The sequence below is a fragment of the Petaurus breviceps genome, unplaced genomic scaffold, assembly GCF_028583685.1.
Source record: "Petaurus breviceps papuanus isolate PSGF00001 unplaced genomic scaffold, PetGlider_PUasm1.0 185, whole genome shotgun sequence".
In the NCBI taxonomy this organism is placed as follows: Eukaryota; Metazoa; Chordata; class Mammalia; order Diprotodontia; family Petauridae; genus Petaurus; species Petaurus breviceps.
This window is the reverse complement of record NW_027185797.1, coordinates 17,403,575-17,424,384: the sequence shown is the minus strand read 5'-3', so window position 1 is coordinate 17,424,384 and position 20,810 is coordinate 17,403,575. Positions and strand designations below refer to the sequence as shown.

Below are 20,810 nucleotides of genomic sequence, written 5' to 3'. Positions count from 1 at the left end.
AGGCAGCATGCACCATTAATGGACAGAGGGGTGGCCTTGAAGTCAGAAAGATCTGGGTTCAAGTCTTGCCTCTGAACACACGCCTGTGATGTGACCATTTGCTGTCGTCTCTTAACTTCTCAATGTTTCAGGGAACTTTCTAAGGCTGTGAATTGTAGGTGTGCTGCCAGTAGGCATTGATGAAGAGAGTTTCTATACCTAGGGTTCCCCCCTACACAAAAGTTACAAGTCTAGATAATTCCCTGACCCTCCAAAAAAAAGATGCATAATTTTCAGAAGATTGTCCATAACAGGCAGAATGATGCCTGGAGCATTGATTCTGGAGTCAAGAAGCCTGGGTTTAAATGCCACCTCTGATGTTCCTGACTTTTGTAACTTTGGGCAGGTCACTTAACCTCAGACAGTTCCTTATCTGTAAATGAGGCAGTTAAACAAGATGGCCTCAGAGGTCCTCTGAAACCCTAGAGCTACAAGCCTTAGATCAGAGTTCCTCAGGATAGCGATCTCCGCAGAGGATTGGTTTACACACACCTGTCCAGGTATGTGTCCATGGCACCCAATAATAGCCTCGTCTCATTCTCCTATCTGTTCACATAAGGGAGAAGGCTCTTTCCTCCTGGCATGTTTAAAAAACAAATATTTTTGCTTTGGAGAACTGGGACTCCATTTAACTACATTTGAATAGATCTCATGAATATATCTGCTCTATAGAATGTATTTTAGTGAGGGGGAGAAGGGAAGATGATGGGGGAATTGAGATCAGAGAGATATGTCCTGAAGGTCAAGGTGTGTTATAAATTAACAATATACTCTCTGAGGTCCCCTCTGGCTTAGAGTCCCTCTCAGCATCTTTGGGCAGACAGTATCTAAGACCCTCCTTCAGAGAGTCAACAAACATTTACAAAATGCTGACTGCACCAGGTACTATGCTAAGAGCTCAAGATACAAAGAACGGAAAAACAAAAACAAAAAACATGCAAATAATTATGTACACGTAAGATATATCAATGCCAGTGCCTTCCCTCTGGCTAATTATCTCTAATTTATCTTAAAATGTCTTGGTTGTGTGTTATCTTCCTCGTTAGACTGGGAGCTCCCTGAGGGCAGGCATAGATCAACAATCTATGGTCTTATGAGGAAGTAGGCCTTCTGAAAGTTTCTCATTTTAACTAATTATTTACGTCAACTGGAACCCACGCTTACCTGCTGAGAAACTACAAGATTGGTCAGCACTTTCCAATGGTCTGCACCCTGGGGCAAAACTATAGTTGCCCTGTCCTAGTTCCGGCTCTGGATACTGCCATTGGTAGAGAAGGACTTCAGTCAGGCAAAGTGGCATTGGACCAAGGACACACCAAAGAGATGCACAGGTTTTCTAAGTTTTCCAAAATAGCTTTCTGGTGTGATTTCAGTTTTAGTAAATGATTTCTAGCTTGTCACAATTCTTGCTGACTCAATCTCTACTGGGGAGTATTTTATACTGAGTTGTGTAAATATCAATGCCTCCAAATCAACAGGGCTAAGTTTACATGGCACAAACAGGAAGAAATACCTCTTGTCCCTATAACCTATTATATTGGAAATCTGTTTCCTGGTAGACAAAAACAATGACCCCATCGGAAGGGAGGGGGGTTGGAAATTCTTGCAGATTCATGGTATCTGTGAAATGGTGATTGGAGGGAGAGAGGGGATGGCCAGAAATGGGAAGGTTTGGGAAGGACTGCTAAGAACAGAGTAGTAGAGGTAAGTGATAATTTGACCCAAGTCAGGGGGACTTCGGAGGCAGTGGCAGGATGGAAGTGGACCAGAGAGGGTCAGTTTAGAAAGGGCTTAGGGTAGGGGGATTGCCTCTGCAGAGCCAATGGGCTTAGGGACAAGAGACTGCTTGCTATTGAGGCATGGTATATGAAGGTGGGGGTGGTTTCATTTTTCTCATATCTCCAGCACAAAACACAGAGTCTGGCACATAGCATAATTTTAACGAATGCTCACTGAATTGAATTACATCCAGAGGAGACTCGAACAGCCACACTGGAGTCTGGGGGCTGCAGAGAGGGTAGTTTGTTCTAGCCTGGCTAGAGATGAAAAAAAAAAACAAAAAACAAACCAAAACCATCTGCAGAGCAACTGACGGAGCTGTCAAAGATCTGTCTGCTATGACAACTTTTCTGAGTCACATCCCAAACAAACAACACAAAGACAGAAAGGGCCAGTATCAGTGACCCCCATTTTCCAGATGAATCAACTAAGGTCCAGAAAAGGGAAGTCATTTTAGCTAAGATCACATAGGTAGCTAGCAGCAAAGGGGTAAGCAGAGCCAAGGGTCTCAAGATCTGAGGGCTGTGTTCTTTCTGCTGCACTCACCCTGGCTCTCGTGTGAAGCTGAGTCACAAAAGTACAATGAGTGACTGTGCCCAACCCTACCTATTTATGGATGGCATCTTAAAACCTCCTCATGGGGGGAATAAGATGTTTTTCTCATGATTCTAGCCACATGATTAATCGAGTACCATGAGGAAAGGAAATTGACTAGAACCTGGGAGAAAGCCAGGTCTAACCTGAACAGAGACCTTGGTCCTCTTGGGTGATGGCCACAGGAAATGACCAGCAATGTCTCTCCAAGAGTCTTCTCTATGTGCATGGTGGGCATGGAGGATAGTGAAAATGGGGTGCCAAGATAAAAGATGATATGCACAGTTACAGGAATCAACTTGGAATTCTTATTAAAGAGCTGAGATGATCGTTGTAGTGCCACCTTGCTTTGTCTTGGGGGGCAATTTTCAGATATTAAGTATTGCCTAAGCATTACTTTATACAAGCCTCTGAAGGCAAGAAGCCAAGAGTTGCATGAAGCAGCTGGGAAGGGGTGGGAGAGCCTGATTTTAAATCCCGCCTGCTCATGTGACTTTGGGGAAGTCATTGAAGCCTAATCTGCGCATCTCTAAAACCCCCCCGTTACAAGGGGGTCACTAAATTATATTACTGAGAAATCCTTTCATTGCTAAAATCTCAAATCTGCACCCCACTGGAGTAGTAAATAAGGAAGAACAACAAAGGGAAATTTTCACTGTATCATCTAGGCATCATAGCAGATACAGTGATCCGAGTTCAAATCCTGCTTCAGACACTGAAAAGCTGGCTGACCCTGGGCAAGTCACCTCTCGGAGCCTTAGTTTCCCTCATCTGTGAAATGGGGAAGTGATGGCCCCCTCCAACCATAAAATAATTCAATTCATTATGCTTAGATACTGATACAGAGACAGAGCAAAACCAGTCTCTGCATCAGGGAGGTGACATTTGATGTGTAGATATAACATATACAGAGTTCGTCCTTCCATATCTCGACTGATATGTCAGGGGTGGGCATAAGAAATTAAATGGGAATTTTGGGGGAGTTTTGCAGAAGATGTAGATGAGATGCGAAGGCCAGAAGACAATGCAGAAAATGTTTAAAAACTCAGAAACTCGCCTGTGTGACTTCGGGTGAGTCTCCTAATTCTCCAAGTTCCAAGTTCTCATCAAATATATGCACAGTACTGTATAACATCAACACATTTTATCTTTTCATACCACAATAATTCAGACTTCTCTGGTATGGAGGGAGAGCTAAAAATTTTACGTAGATTTTTCAGATTGTGGGGTGCCATACCCTTAGCCCCCACGATGTGGAAGGGATAACTCTAAAATATAAAGTAGGGAGCAAAGGATCAGACAACATGCTTTACAAAGGGGGAGAATTCTAGAAGGCACTTTGACAGCTGGAGGTTTAGGAAGGCTGCCTGGAGGAGGTGGTACCTTAGCTTAGCACTGAAGGAAAATTAGGCTTCTCTGAAGTGCTTGAAGAAGGAAGGAGTTTGTGAAAGGCCCAGACACCCTGAGCAAATATTTAGACTGCTCTTGGTTCAGTATAAGCAGGAGATAATCAGCAGGTTTTCAAAGGTCTCTGTCACAGAGTCACTGGAATGGCATCCAATCTTCCCCTTCCTACTTAGAGGCAAGACTGCCCTAAAGTCATTCCAGGAAGATCATTCCCTCTACCAGGCCTAAAAATCCCCAAGTTCCCTTGGAAAGCTGCAGGAAGTAAATAAAAGGGCTTCTGAGAGGTGATGCTCAGCGGCCCCTCTCAACTCTAATGCACCCTACAGCGATGGGGCACTCCCTACCACTCGAGGCAGTCCATCTTATTCTCCCTGTGTGTGTGTGGGTGGGGGGGGGCACTCTTCCTAAGGTCTAATCTAAATATGACCTAAATTTAAAAAAAAAATGACACCCAAGAGGCATCCCTTCTCCGCCTTTCAAACTGTAGTATCCTCAGCAAATGTTGGTTAGACAGTCTCAGTCCTTCGGGTTTTCTCACAGGCCCTCCCTAGATACTGTCCAACAGGTATTCTCACTGCGTGCCTGGGTTTTCCTTGTTCCAAGTTCTCAGAACTTGACTTCTAAGTGACATGTCCCCCAAATGCACCTGCAATATTTATCCTGAAGTCTTTATGGTATCAATGTCATAGAAAAGACAGAGAAAGGTAACTGAGGCCCACGGAGATTAGGAGACTCACCCGAAGTCACACAGGCGAGATCTGAACCCGGGTCATCTGATTCCAGAGTGTGTTCTTTCCGCTTTTAACACACTGCCTTGCTCTTAGGGGTAGAGTGGAATGTACAGTAGCCCATTAGATTGTAAGCTCCTTGAAGGCAGGGACTGTTTTTTGCCTCTTTTTTTATCCCCAGTTCTTAGCACAGTGTTTGGCACACAGTAGGTGCCTGGAGTCAGGAAGACTCATCTTCCTGAGTTCAAATCTGGCCTCAGATGCTTATTAATTGTGTGACCCCGGGCAAATCACTTAACCTAGTTTGCTTCAGTTTCCTCTTTTGTAAAATGAGCTGGAGAAGGAAATGGCAACCCACTTGAGTAGCTCTGCCAAGAAAACCCGAAATGGGGCCATGAGGAGTTGGACACGACTGAAAAACCACTGAACAAAACAACCATTACAAATCAAAGCTTCATCTCTCGCTTTATTAATTGTTTAGAACAAAAGTCTACACATGCAGGCCTCATGTGACCCACAACACTTTTGAACTGTGAACCAAATTTAATTAAAATATAATTGAAATATTTAAGAAAATAAATAAATTTACAATATAACATAGAAAATGTTCATATGTGGGGTTTTTTAAGTCACTGAGAGGCCCACGACCCTTATATATGATTTGATGTCACCATTTCTATCTGATTTTGACACCACTGGTCTAGACTTAAGAAAGTTGTGGAGAAAAGGTTACTAATGAATGCAGATGAAAAAAAAACAATGAATGCAGATTAAACTTGAAAGTGCATGTTAGGTACATGTTTTCTCCCTCAGAGAGCTGGTTGTTAAACATTTACCAGCAGAACCCTGCAGGATGCAAAGTCATGCTATTCAGAAGAGTTACAGCATGGGCAGAAATCGTAATCCTATATGTCTCCTAGGTGGGTGCTCACCCCCATCCAACTACACAGTGTTTGGACACAATGAACTGCAACCTCAGGCCAGGTCAGAAGGGCCAGATTCCAGAATCTGAGCCAGAAAGTCAAGACGAAGGCCTGAGGAAGGTAAGTGTGGAATAATCCCATTGCAACCACTTTGGGAAACAGGCTTCAGACCAGGAAACACGTTGCCTTAAACAAACAAAAACCACCCTCCCTGTGAGTGCATTACTATGCGTGACAACATCAGAAAGTTATAAATAGGGAGATTTGGGGAGGGGGGGGCAGCTAAAAAAAAAGAAAAGACAAGACCTTTTAACCCTGCTGAAATACAATAAAAGTGGAAAAACAGCTACTATTTTGATGACAAGCAGGGAGTTTCCTCTGGGTAGGGAGAGTGCTCTGGTCTAGAGCAGAGAACACCCAGTTCAGAGCTGAGCAAAGCATGGACGTGTGCAGAGGAAAACAACAGCAAGAGGGATGGGGAATGGGGCTGTGGACAGACAAAGACACAGACAGACACACAGACACGCCCCAGCTGTCCCTACAGTGCAAGCTCTGGGCTCTGTTATTTCTGGTCAGGACAGAGGTATGTGACGGGTGACCCAGAGAGGAGATTGCCGTTTTCCAAGTCTCAGTTTTGTTATCTGCAGAATGGGAAGAGTGGACGGGTCTACCACAGATGGTCCCTTCTTGCTCTAAATCTACGAGCCCATGCTTCCTGGCCTCTACTGGCCAGGTCTGAAGTCTTGCCAAACCTTCAATAGTTCTGCCTTTCCCTTCCTCGCTCCAGCTCTCTGCGGGGCTCATTCAGGCACCATCTTCCATCCCCACCTCTGCCATTTCTGCTCCCCCAGGTACTAGGGCTTTCCTGCACTCCAGACATTCAGATCAGAGAACCATTGCTTTTGTTGTTGTTCAGTCATGTACTACTCTCCAGTTTTCTTGGCAGAGATACTACAGCGATTTGCCATTTCCTTCTCCAGCTCATTGGACAGATGAGGAAACTAAGGCAAACAGGGTGAAGCAACTTGCCCAGGGGCACACAGCTAGGAAGTGTCTGAGGCCAGATTTGAACTCAGGAAGATGAGTCTTTCTGACTCCAGACTCAGCACTCCCTAGCTGCATCAAGTAAATATATCTTTCTAATAGCTAATTAAGTCTGTCTGGCTAATTGATGCCCAAGGAGAGAACATACCGATGGGGGCTCATAAGCATTCATAATCAATTTCCCAATGCATCAGGGTTGCCCACAGAACTCTAAAGGGAGGAGAAGTAAGGTGCCCTCTGGGTTATTAGCTGCCAATAAAAGGAGGTGTTGGGGCAGGGAGCACAAAGGAGATTCAGCATTGGCACTTGCTGTTCCCCCTAATAGAACGTCAGCTCCTTGAGGGCACAGGCCATGTTTATTCTTGTCTTTGTATCTTCACTGACCATCACAGTTTCTGAAACAGAAGGGGGACTTTTAAATTTCCTGCTGAACCGAATTAAATTAATTAAAAATTAAAAAAAAAAAAACTATTCAGTGTCATTGTAAAAGCAGTGATCTTTTGATTTTGAAGACCCAGGGCTGTTGATCAGTCACTGGATTCCCATTCAGTTTGTTTCCAGACCTCTGTAGCCAGGGATTAACAAGACTGGACTAAGAGTTAAGAGGTGCCTGGGTTCAAATTCTGCTCTCAATACTGACCAGCTGTGTGAGCCTGGCATTGGTTGGTTTAGAACAATTGATCTGCTTTGGGGGCAGCTGCCCAGCAATGCAGGGATTAACGAATCTGCAAAGGCAAAGGTCCCAGGGTTAGCCATCTTTCGGGGAGGGTACAATTACGGCATTTTCCCTGGATTTTGTCAGCTGAACTCCAGCCCTGAGACCTAGAGGCCGAGGCTTTCAATCTTTTAAATCCACATTTAATTAAAAGCCCTCAGGGACACTGAATGAAAAGGTGGCAGGCTTTAGCAGTGAACTTGAACTCCCAGTATCTCCTGGAGAGGTCAAAGGCCCAAGCTCGCTAAGGGCACCGGGCCAAGGCAACCAGCTAGTCATCAGAATAGACTTTTTTTTAGATTAAAAAAAAAAACCCCAACCACAAACAAAAGCACAAAGAAGAAATGTTCCTAGGTTACACAAATCAGAAATGATATCAGAGAAACAGGTTCTGTCTTCAAAGGCTAATCTTTGGGTGGGACGGGATGCTTTTTTATTTTATTTTCAAATGAGTTACTGTTTAAAATAAAGAAAGCTGTCTGTAAGTGACTAACACAGACTGATCCACTTTGGGCTGCTCTCCGTCTGTTAAGGACACCAATAAATTAGAAACTGTTCTTTGGGCCATCACTTTTGGGCCATCATAAGTTTCGGGAAAACATAAAGGACCATAAGAGGAAAAAAGAAACAGAAACACGACTCCTACTTACAGCCAAATTAAAATATGCATACAAATCCACCACTTGAGAGAAATTCTTTTTCTTTTGTTTCTTCTGTTCTTTTCTTTTTTCTTGTTATTCCTTTCTTTTTCTTTGTTTCTTTCCTTTCTTTTTTCTTCCTTTCTTTTTCTTTCTTTTTCTATCCTTTCTTTCTTCCTCTCTTTCTTTCCTTTCCTTTTTCCTTTCTTTTTCTTTTCTTTCCTTTCCTTTTTATGTTCTTTTTCTTTCTTTCCTTTTCTCCTTTCTTCCTTTTTTGAAAGTCTCCAAAAATTCATACATATATATTAAATCTTATTTTTGCATTGACTTGTCAATTGAATCTGAACTACTCTACTTCCTACTTTCATTCATTCATTCATTCACCAAACATTGATTAAGCACCTACTATAGGACAGGCACAATGATGAAGCTGAGAAACCCCACCCAAACACTCCCTGTTCTCAAGCAGCTTACATTCTCTTGTTACCTTCTATCACAGTCTACCCAATCCCCTTCTCTTACTGGACACGAAACTGGTGAAGTCCAGCCTTGAGGAGTCCCTTTAGACGATCACTCAAGACATCTGTTTTCCAGATTACTTGGGTCACTTATTTTGTGCCCTTCTATGGTGAAACCTATAGCTACCCATTTATTATCAGGGATTCTTTAAATATAATGGGGCAGGGAGCCAGTGAGTTCTGCCTTTTTTGTTCTTATTATACTGAAAAAATGAACTGAAAATAGCACCCCAGCTGCTGCACATGCCGACCGCTTGCATGCATCTGCACCCCAATTGCTGAAGCTTATCTGTACCACCCTCCCCAAATGTAAGCAGGGGGAGAGGTGGCCCACATAGGAGTGGATGTTCTAAAAATGCAAGAAGCATGCGCTGGAGAAAACGCCCACAACGACTTAAAAAGATTTTCATTCTTACAGGCTGATAGGCAACATTTGGCAATCGGTAAAAGCTAGGACTGAGCCTTTTTCATAACATATTCAGTGAGGATGAGGAGTGCTATGGCAACCCCTCCTACCACATCCTTCATGGGCCTTTCAGAATAGACACAAATAAATGGGAAGCATTTGCACTGTTTTTTCCAACGCAGAAAAGACTGAAATCAGGAAAGGGGGGTAGAGGAGACATTAAATAAACAGCTTTCCTAGAATAGAGTGTTTTTTCTAAAAATGTTAATTTAATTTTTAGGGTTATTTTTCTCCCTTCTAGATGGAATTTTCCTGTCTTATTTCAGACTGCAAAGCCTCCTTGGACAGTGGATAGAGGGCCAACCTTTAAGGAAAGGATACCCAGGTTGAAGTTTTGCATCTGAAACATAATGGATGGATGACCCTGGCAAAGTCATTTTAAGATCTCTTTGCACTAGGCAACTAAGACTAAGGAATTTCTCTACCCACATCTCATATCATCATGAATTTGGGGTTTAGCCAGGAGCTTAAAAGTCCACTCTGAACCCATGATTTACAGAAGAGGAAACTGAGATTTTAATTGTGGCTAGTGAATAATAAAAGGAGACCTTGAATCCAAGCCTTGCTACCCTTTACAAGGTCTATTCCAAGGGAGTCACTGGTTTAGAACAAAAGGGCAAAAAGAGAAACTTAAACCAGAAAGGTTCTGAGTACAGGCAGGATAAAGGCTGAGATGGTGGCGGATGTGGGGGTGAGGGAGGCAGGAGACTGAGCAAGAGTTTATATCAAAGGCCTCAAGAACACTACCAAGAAGGGGTTAGGATTTATTGGACAGAGCCTTCTGCTTGTCCTCACTCTCAGAAAGCACTCTGACAGGGGAAAGAGCTTGCTAGCATTTTGCTGAGAATATATGACTTCAGATCCAGGCCCTGACATGTTTTTCCTTGTATGGAAGCATGCTGGCCCCCGAATGGCGGGTAGGATGTTCCTCCTATCTGAGGGTTGATGCTGTGGGCAGGGTCTAGCCCTGACCCACAGGCCGACCATCCTCAGAGGAACATGTCTGGAATTCAGATGCCCTTGAAAAAGTGGGAAAATGATGGAAAAAATCTTAAATGCTTTACAGATACAATAATAGTTAGCATGAAAAACAGTGCTTTAAGGTTTACAAATATTCTCATTTTATTCTCACAACAAACCTATGATTATCCCCATTTACAGAGGAAGAAATTGAGGGAAACACAGGTAACTGACTGACCTGGGATCACACAGCTAGTAGAGATCAGAGGCTCCATTTGGACCCAGATTCAGTTCCAGTGTTCTGACCCTGTATCCACCTAGCTGCCTAGATATTATCTCATTTGATCCCCTAAGCAATCCACAGATGTAGGTGGCATTATCACTGTTTTACAGAGGAAGGAAACTGAAAGAGAGCAAATGACTCATTCAGGGTCACAGAACTAGTGTCTGAGGCAAGATTGGAATCCACATCTCCCAGAATCCAATGTCAATGCTCTATTATATTCCCTATTTTCCCCCAAATATCCAAAGGTGTAAGAATGAGAGGCCTGAGATAGAAATGACACACCCTCACTCAATCCAACAAATTAATCAGATCATTGATTAAGCACCTACTATGTGTGATGCATTGTGCATACAGAGAGAAAAAAGGAACCAGTCTTTGCTAGCAAAGTTTCCATTATATCTGGGACTTCCCAAAGCTAAGGGAATTCAATTCAACCAGTGCTTAGTAGGTGTGAATATTCTGTCCTGGAATCTGCCTCCTGCATGTTGGGGAAACAAAAAATAAAAGGGACTCAGTTCCTGCCTTCCAGGAGTTGACTGAATGAAGAAGTCAGGGAGAGATAAACCATGCAGAGATAAGGAGGACTGGAAGGATTTGGGGAGGGGAACATAGCCCCACTGCCTCATTTTCCAGAGTTTATTACAGCAATTTATGCCCTAGCTTCATCTCCCTATCCAGGGCTTAGTATATAGCAGGCACTTAATAAATATTTATTGAATTGAATGGAATTTAATTATTCAACTGTAAGCTTCTTAGTCTAGAGAATACAGGATTTAAATCTGGGTGGGACCTCAGAGATCCTTTCATCCTAGTACTGATGCTAGAAGGGGCCTTAGAAACCCACCCTTCTCTCACAGAGGTCAAGGGATGTGCTCAAGGTCACGCAGGTAATAAGGGGCACACCTGGGACTCAAATCCAGGTGCCCTGATACCCAATCTCATTCTCTTTTTCATTGTGTTGTCCTGATAGCAACAAGTACGTAGTTTTAAAAATCCGCGTATCCCTGTCCCCAGCCCGGCCCTTGGAATCTGGCAGCATCTGAAAAGAGTTGTCTGTTGGACTGACTGACTTGAAAATGAACCAGATGAGGTTTTGAAGGGCTCTTCTGTCTTCCAAATTAGGTCCAAATATGGCTTCGATATTTATTCAGTCTCATATTTCTCATTTTTTTATAGAAGAGCAGAGTAGATGGATGTCCCTGCAGCACCAAGACTGGAACCTCACAGGCTCCGCGGAAGAGCCTTCATTGGAAAGGACCTCAGAGGCCTGCTAGCCTACTGCCTGATTTTATGGGTGAGGAAACTGAGGCCCAGATGCCATAGGTAAAGGCAGCTAGGTGGATAGAACATCAGTCCTAGAATCAGGAATATCTGAATACAATTCATGCCCCAGAAACTTACTGGCTGTGTGATCCTGGGCATGAACCCTAACCTCAGTTTCCTCATCTGTACAATGAGAGGATTAGGGGCAGCTAAGTGGCACAGTGAACAGAGCACCGGCCCTGGAGTCAGGAGGACCTGAGTTCAAATCCAGCCTCAGACACTTAACACAAAACTAGCCATGTGACCTTGGACAAATCACTTAACCCCAATTGCCCTACCTTCTCCCCTCCAAAAAGCAAAAATAAATAAATAAATAAATGGAAATAAAAATGAGAGGGTTGGATGTGAGATCTCTAAGGCCCCTTCTAGTCTTAAATCTATGGTCCCAGGACCTTTTTGAACAGCATGGGCTTGTTTTCTTTTCAGCCTGACCTAAGCACCTCTCTATAGGCACTGTAGTCCAGTGGGCAGAGAGCTGGCCTCAGAGTCAGAAAGACTTGAGATGAAGCCCTATCTCTGACGCCTATTGTCTTCCCAGGTATCTGAGCAACTTTCTCAGATGCCGAGTTATACAGCCAGGTGCCAATCAGCATCAATAAAGGGAGTGTGCTATATCTATGCCCAGACCACAAAGTTCTCCACAAGGGAAAATGCCAACTGAAGCTAATGGCTTTTGGGGGGGACACAGCACTGGGATATACTCTGGACCCATCTAAGTGCCAAGAACTGGAAGTATAGCTTGCTCTTTGGCCTGATGGACATTAAAGGCCCAGTTTTATTTTCCAGGCTCCTTTTCAAACTCTTCATTTCACTTTCCAAAATTATGGGCCTTTGAGAAAAAAAAAATATGGAGCTAAGCTACCAGACTTTGGCTTGTTGATTTGGTTTTCTAGGAATCATATTTTGCTCCCTTTAGTAGCTAGTTTCAATTCTGTCCTTGATGGAGAAATACCTTCCACTTCCTAAGACATGCTTGCTAACTGGCAATAATAGGTATAATAAAACATGAAAACTAGAATTGTGATTTCATTAGTATATGGAACTTCCAGTGACGAATCTCCTTCTACCAATGTATATGGGACATCAATGCAGCACATCCTGAGAAAGTTGTCCAAAGGCACCAAGAATTTACATTCAGGATCACATAGCCAAGATGTATGTCCAGGAGTGGACTTGAAATCATGTCTTCCTGATTCCAAGGTCAGTGCCCTATTCACTATGGGATGCTACTTCTCAAATCATATTAAAATCAAGCAAAATCACATGCTTACAGCAACTGATGACAGAAAAGCTTTTCAACAAAATTTAACACATGTTAATAAATACCAAAATACACAGGAACAAAGTGATCCTTCCTTAATATTACCAAAAGTATCTATTTCAAACCAAGAACTAATATTATGTATAATGGAAAAGTATTAGAAGCTTTTTTGCTAAGGTTGGGGTTAAGGTAAGGTACATAGTCTATTTTATTATTTGCTATATTGCTAGAAATGCTAGCTATAGGAATTTTTAAAAGAAAAGAAATTGAGGGAATAAGAATAAACAAATAGAAGAAATTAATTACATAAAGTATGATGGCTCCCTTCAAGAATAATGAAAAAAAAATAGCAGATAGTTAATTACTTCAGTAAATTAGTAGAATTAAAAAATGAACCCACAGGAACCATCGACATTTTAGTATTTAACTAATAAATCCCAGGAGGAAGAGAGAGAAATTCCCTATATCATATACTCAAGAGGCTGAAGCATCAGATACTCAATCCAACATTGGAATAGCCTTCCGATATCCATGCCTTCCTTTATCCCAAACTGGAAGGGATGGTATTTAGCATGTAAAATATCAGGACTCCTCATTTATTTCTTTTTATTTCCTTCAGGAAAACAAAGGAGATCATTCATGGGGGTGTTTTTATTTTGAATGCATTTCAAAGTACATTAGGTTTTGTTAAGCAACTGCCTGTTTACTGAATTCTGGTAACCATTTTCCTAGATCAAACAAGCCTGAAAATTTTCATGGACATGGCTTGCCTGCTTTCCCTAGAACACATATATTCATTCCCAAGACAGACTGAGAATATGGATATCTTTAGCCATAGCTTCCCAAATGAATAATCAGACTGAATGCACATGCAGGTGTGGAGTGAGGGGTGGGTTGGGTGTGGAATTACAAAAATAGAACAAACAATGCCTAAGCTAGATTAAAAATGCTGACTTTTTGACAGCTACCCATTTTTATTTTTGTCTTGTACAACTGTAGAGTGTCACCCCCCCCCCCCCAACTTGGAGGGGTACTTCCCCCCTGGGGACTTGGAGGGGTACTTCCCCCCTGGGGACTTGGAGGGGTACTTCCCAAGAGTGTGATGGGAGTTACAGATTATGAGGAAAACAACAATGACAACTTGATGACTGGTGATCCAGCATGCATCATGTCATACTGGTCATTTGAGATCGGATTTGTCTATGGGGAAGACATATTGCATTATTTATTCATTCCTATTTGTTTGCTGTGTCACCTAAAAGAGAGTTGAGTAGGGCTGAAGAAAGCTACAAGAACATATTAGATTAAATGTTTTTTCTTTGCCATGAATTAGTACCCACTCCATGCAAAACCAGAGCAAGCCCACCAAAGTGGGGCTTTAACTTGGTTGAGAAAAAGGAGAGATTTTCAGTAGCCCCACAGAGGGAGATTTTGGAATTAATTGGCAATTTCAGTTTTCTAAATGGCTTTTGATGTGCTTGCTTATGCAAAGTATTCTGGTGAAACATCTCTTTTAATTTTTAATTTTTATCCTCTCTGTGCTCCAAAAATGCATTGGTCTGAATCATCACCCCCTCATCTTGTTATCTTAATGGCTGAAGGACAGAGTATCCACTGGGCCATGCCGCATTAGGTGTCCTCATTTACAGATTGGGGGGAAAAAAACCCCACGAAAGTGCCGGATATAAATTATTTAGAATCTATTGTATCAGTGTGTGTTCTGTGAGCATTCACCACCAACAGCAAAGTAGTCAGATTATTTTTCACTTTTAATTGTGCTGATATCTTATCTGTTCTATTGAAAGTGGAGAGTGGTATGTGAAACCACATGAGTGGGGGAGCAAAGGGAGACAATTCCTGGGGCTCCTTACTTAAAGTCGAATGAATCCAGTTAGTGGTCAGAACTTGAAAACACAACCAAAACCAAACAATTATGAATTGCTACATACTTTTGCAATACATGGCTATTACCCTGTTAAACATGAACAAGGTTGGTATGGACCTAGGTTCCCTGGAGGAGGCCTGAACTTATTTAGTCAGAGACATGAAAACTTCAATATTCCATGGGATGGAAAGGAAGCTACTCTGTCTACCAAGTCCTTCAAAGCACTAACCCACAAACCTTACTAATATATTCACTCATGCACACACATATCCCCCCTTTCTAGGTAATCTGCCTATCTCTCTCTCCACCCATATCTCTGCTGGTCTATGTTTAATTGTCTTTCTTGTCTGTCCCCCTTGCTCTCTCACTCACGTTCTTCATCTCCCATTCTTTCCATCTATCTTTCTTACTCTTTCTCCCTCTTTCCTTCCCCCTCCCCATTTCTGCCTTTGTCTTATTTTTTCTCTCTTGCCATTTCCCTTCTCTCCCCTCCCCAATCCCTGGAAAATCTCAGGTGCATAGTAAGGCAACAATATCCGATGGGATTTCTCTCTTGATAAAATATTGATAAGTCTGGGGAGCAGAGCTGCTATAGCTTAGAACATAATGGAGTATTTATTTTCTTCTTCAAATCCAAAGAGGATATTTAGACCAATAAAACTATTAAAGACATGATTAGATGTAGATTTAAATTACCATAGCTCATGAGGCCCTATTAATTCTTAAGTTAGTGCTATCTTTTTTTCCTCCTTGAATACTTTCATCACCAATGGCGATCTCAAAGCACAAAGGGCAGTCTAAAGTCACTAAAAGATCAAGGTATTACGCAGATGTGTCCTATTAGGACTTAAACTCAAAACCCTCCCGCCCACTTTCTGGGTGACCTTGGATCAGTCACTCCCTTAGCCCTTTCGCAGCTATGAAATAGGGGGTTGCATGTGATCATCTTTAAGGTCCTGTAGAATTGTAAACCCAAGGATTCTACAACTACAAGATGAGTAAGAAGGTAAAGTGGTAGATGTGGTGGAAAATTCGAGGGATTGTAATTTGGAATCTGAGGATCTGGGTTCAAATTTTGGCACTGTGAGATATGGACAGGACATGGGTTTGAATCCTAGCCCTGCCACTCATTACTTGTGCGACTCTGCCCAAATTATTCAGCCTTCCCTGGTTTCTATTTCCTCATCTGTAAAATGAAGGGGTTGTGCCAAATAACCTCTAAGATCTGAACAGCCCCAAATCTGCGATCTGAATGGCTGACAAATCACTTCTCTTCTCAGGCCTCATTTGTAAAATGAAGGGGCTGGACTAGGTATTGGGAGGGTACAGAAGAAAAGGCATGGCACTTGGACTCTAAGGGCCTGGGTTCCAATCCCATTTTTGCTTATTTCTGAGCCTGGAGAAGTCACTTAATCCTTCTCAGCCTCTGTTTCCTCATTCCAAAACAAGGAGGTTGGACTTGTCATCCTTTAATGTCTCTTCCATCTCTAAAGTCACGATCCCATGCCTTTCAAGCTGTTAAATCCCATTATGTCCAAGCCTCCTAACGTGAATCGTTTTCTCATTAAAGCTAAAAGAAACTTTTTCTTGACGGGCCATTGGCAAAGGGACGATCACCAGTGAAACAGACCTGTTCTATAACAGAGACCTAAAAAGAATGAGCATCATCTGTGAAATCTGTGAATTTCATTTCCCTGCTATCAAAAGCAGTGCGTGGTAAGCAGCGTGGGACAGTCAGCGCGCGGTGTTATCCAGGACACTATTCTGAGTCCTCTCTCCCCCCTTCCCTCTACAGTTAGAGCTTTAGATGAACTCCTGACCTTTTCAGCAACCATCCCAGGAATCTAGACAGGACCATCATCACCTCCAGCCAATGTGGGAGAGGAAGGAACCCCCAGGAATATTCTGCCTTCTGTTCCTGGAGGTAAGCAAACACAGAGGAGCCCGCCTCCGTTCCCATCTGGTTTCTTCAATTTCAAAATAAAATGGAAATGAAAAGCATAGTATTTTGTTGTGTTTTTTAAAAAAAATTACACCATGCTTCCTTTGGCTAATGTCTGTGAAATGATTTGGGGCCTGGTAGGAGGCTACAGATGGGATGTATAATGGATATAATTTCAATATGAAAACCAGGAGTTTATAAGAACACATTTTTTCAAGTCAGAAAGTATTGGATAGTTTCATACTGTTTAATGTAAAAACGTGGGGACAAGTTATTACATTTTTTTTACTGTGCCTGTTGCCCTTTAAACCTAATATCTTTGTGCCAGGACCTATAACCTATCAAAAGCAGGCACTGTCACAAGCCAGGATAGGGCTGTCCCTGGCTGACACACCCCAAAGACCACACTCCACTAACCACTCTGTGTGTGTGTGTGTTTTTTTTTTCCTCCAGGGCCTCAGGATTTATACCCCCAATTAAGACAATAATGAGTGCCCCAAGTTGACCTCCCAGGAGCAAGAATTAATTAAGCACAGTATTTCTTAGTGAAGAATGACATTTCCCTAAACCAAGTCTGTGTAAGAGCCATATTTCCTGATGGGACTCTGTTTCCATGCAAGATTCCTAATCGTGAACACAAATAGCATTGGGCATTTTTTAGTTTACGCTTTTAATTTGGGAAGCCCTCACTGCCCCTTCCTCCAACTATCTCCAACTCATTTTTACTGGGGGTCTTTTAATGCTAAAGGAAAGCAAAGAAAAAGAAAAAGCAAAGAATAGTTTTTAAACATAGGAACTATGTGGGAAGCAATAACTTCTATTAGGCTGATTGGAAAATAATTCAGAATTTCGACATCTTCCCACAAAGCAAGGAAAGCCACTGAAATTGGGAGAACCCGATTTACTTACCTTGTATCCTGAGAAAATAGTTTTTATGTTTTCGTGTGCATTTTATCCATGGCCTAGTGGAGTCACAGTCAATTACATTACCTGGCAATATGATTCTACCTCCAGATTTTCAAAACCAAGCTTTGAATATGCAAACATTTTTTTTTTTCCCAAGTAATCAATAGGTCAAGGAACTATGTTTTTGTAGGTGGCCATTGACCAGAGATTGCAACTCATCTGTAACTTAATTGAAGAGATTTGTGGAAGAGTGTCAGAAAAGTCGAGTTGTCTGTGGTCACACAACTTCTGAGTGTCAAAGAGGAGACTTGAATTTAGGTCATACTGATTTTAGGTATAGCCCTCTCACTATACTATATGCTGCCTATAAATAAACAATATATTTTTATTTTTAAAAAAATGATCCTCTGATGACTAACATCACTGACTTTTAAAAGCCAGACAGGGAGGGAGAAGCCCTTTGATTCAACTTTGGCTTTCTGTTCCTGACAAAATGAAAGAGAAAAAAAAAATCACAGCCTTGGGGTGGGGGTGGGGGTAGAGGGATCCAAAACAAGACAAAAACTTTTCTCCAATTTCTTTTACCCACAGTTCCTTGAAAAAGACCATCACCACTATAAACCAGGGATGTTTTCCTCCCCTTTTTAAAGAGTTAATTCCTCTAGCCTGAGCCTGGAAGTTCCTTTCAATCTCCTGTCATCTAATGCTTTTAATTTCAAAGAAAAGTACCTTTCTTATTTCATCCATCCATCACTACAGTGCATTTTAGGAGAAACTATTAGAAATTCCAAATAATGTTATAGCCTTGGAAATTGCTAACATACCATCTGCAATTGCATTAACATTTATAATCTGCCTAAAATAATAAATAAAGCAAATTGTGCTGGAAATATTCATGGGTGCCCAATGTGCACTTGAGGACAATAATTAGCATTTTATAATCATGGTTCATTTTCTTTCTCCAAATCCCTGTCGTGTTAATGATAAAATATTTTAAACGAGGCCCTAAACAGTACAATCTTGAGATTAGTCCTTAACTAACACAGAGAAAGAGAACCAGTTATATTGTGGGCATCATGAATCCAACAAAGTTTTATATGTGGTCACATCTGTCAGTCTATTGTCTCTTGGTCACTTCCCTTTTCTTATGGCTACAGAACAGTTGTCCCAGAAAAAGGAAGGTTTATTACTATTCTCGAAATCCTGAGATGTTCTAGAATAATTGTACCATGGAAAATTAAACAAGCTCACTTAATATTTCTTTTTCCTTTTGGTTTGGAAAATGTAAGGTCCCTGAGGGTGGGGTGGGGGTGGGGGGTCAAAGGCTCTTGAACCACTCAGATGGAAATAATTGTGGAAAGCCCTGGAGGGACTGGATTTGAGGACCTAAATTCAAATCTCGGATATTCCCCCCATGTAATCTTTATTTCTATATGTCTCAGTTTCTTTCTCTGTAAAACAAGAAGGTTGGATTATATGGTTCTGAGGACTTTTCCAGCTCAAAATCCTATAAAAAGGTGAGGGTGAGGTCAGGTAGGTGACCTGGTGCTAATCATTTAGATCTTCTCTCAAGCCTCAGTTTCCCATCTTGTAAAATTTGAGAGACCTCTGAGATCTTCTCCAGCTCCAGACTGCTACCTAATGAGCCTAAGACAAATGTATGCTGGCACTGTCCTAACCCCCCATCAGAATCTCAGTTAGCCACAGAAATCAGGGAAGTTTAAACCTTCTCTTCCATCTAGAGTTTCAGTTCATTACAGATTTGCATCTTCCAGAGTTTTCCATTTCCTTGTTCCAAGATTCTATTTCACCCAGAAGCTGCCTTGAATTTTCCTTCCCTGCTCACTGGAGATTTCCAGGCTGGAAAGTCTGATCCTACATTGCAATTTCTAGATTCTTTGCCCAACCTCCATGTCATCAAGTGGAAAAGGAGGCTGAACATGATAACCTCCCAGGTTCCTCCCAGGGTTAAATCTGTGATCCCTAGCCTCAGGAGGAACTCCTTAACAAGTTTTCCTGGGGCCTTTAAGGAGAACAAACCATACTATGGGTCAAGATAATTAATAAGAAACCAAACAAAGTAAACCCTGAGGCCTGAGAAAACACACAGTGACATGTTTTTAATGCAAACAGCAGCGATTCTGGTCTCAGCTGTGCACAACCAAATCTTTATTACAGCAAAGCCTTAGTGATATCTCCTCTATTAAGTAGCTCTTTGCTCTATTAAATTAGGGATGGAAAGACAGAGGTTGCTGGCAAAAGGAAGTAGGGAGATCAAAGGGGAGTATTGCAAAACACTTTGCAGTTAGTGAGTTATGAAAATGTAAGCTATCACCATTATGGTTCTCTGGTCCTGCTCCCTTCCCCGTGCTGCTTTTATATGAGAGCTCTCTTATATGAGGTATATACACACCCTTACTCCAGGCTGATGAGGCTGCCAGTGACACAAGGCTTAATTTTACAAACACTGGATTGGTTTTGGAAGGAGGTATGGAAAACAATGTCCAAAATCATGGCGATTTTCAAGTACAGCTGCTTTTTTCAATGAAGACAAAGTTTAAAAGAAAGTCAACCTAAGTGAGACTAACAGGGTGAATTTGTTCTGACAGTGAACTGAAGGGCCTCAATAATTTAACATGGTGCGTGCAAACAAGGTTAACTTTGAGTTGTTTTATGGCAAATCTCTAGGGGCCTCATCTGCCACCGTCCCATCATACAAATGAGGTGTGTTGTTGGCTGCTTGTATATTTTAATGTGAAATGTGTAAACTTGAAGCTAACCAATCTTTATGTGACAGTTAAAAGTACCATAATGGCAATGATTCTCAACATCATTCATTTTGTTAAGTACAATATAATAAGGCTGGTTTCCTTCAAAATTGCAGCTTTTAGAAGAATGAAACAATGCAAAACTGGGATAGAAACAACTGTTTGACAATTAAACTAAAATTAAATTGTGTTAAATGTGTTCTTATAAAGTACTTTATGAATAAATATATGTGATTATTATATTGTTTTAGTTGTATTTATTTTCTATTATTTTATTTATGTTATTATTTATTTGTATTTATATTTACTTGAGGGCAGTTAGGTGACACAGTGGATAGATAGCCCAGTCTAGAGTCAGGAAGACTCACCTTCCAGAGTTCAAATCTAGTCTCAGACACTTATTATCTTTGTGACTCAGTTTTCTCATCTGGGAAATGAGTTGAAGAAAGAACTGGCAAAACACTCCAGTTTCTTTGCCAAGATGGAATCATAGTTAGACACAACTGAAAAATGACTAAAAAATGTATTTGTATTATTTATGTCATTTGCTTTGTATTTAAATGTATATTATTATACATTTTTATTATTTTGATTTTATTTTTATTTGCATGTTAAGCGCTATAAAATG

General features: G+C 41.5%; 1 protein-coding gene across 10 annotated transcripts in view; it reads right to left on the bottom strand.

Moving 5' to 3' along the window:
• The window catches only part of RARB (retinoic acid receptor beta), an 802,273-nt gene that overhangs the window by 92,217 nt on the left and 689,246 nt on the right, over positions 1-20,810 (bottom strand). The window lies entirely within an intron of this gene.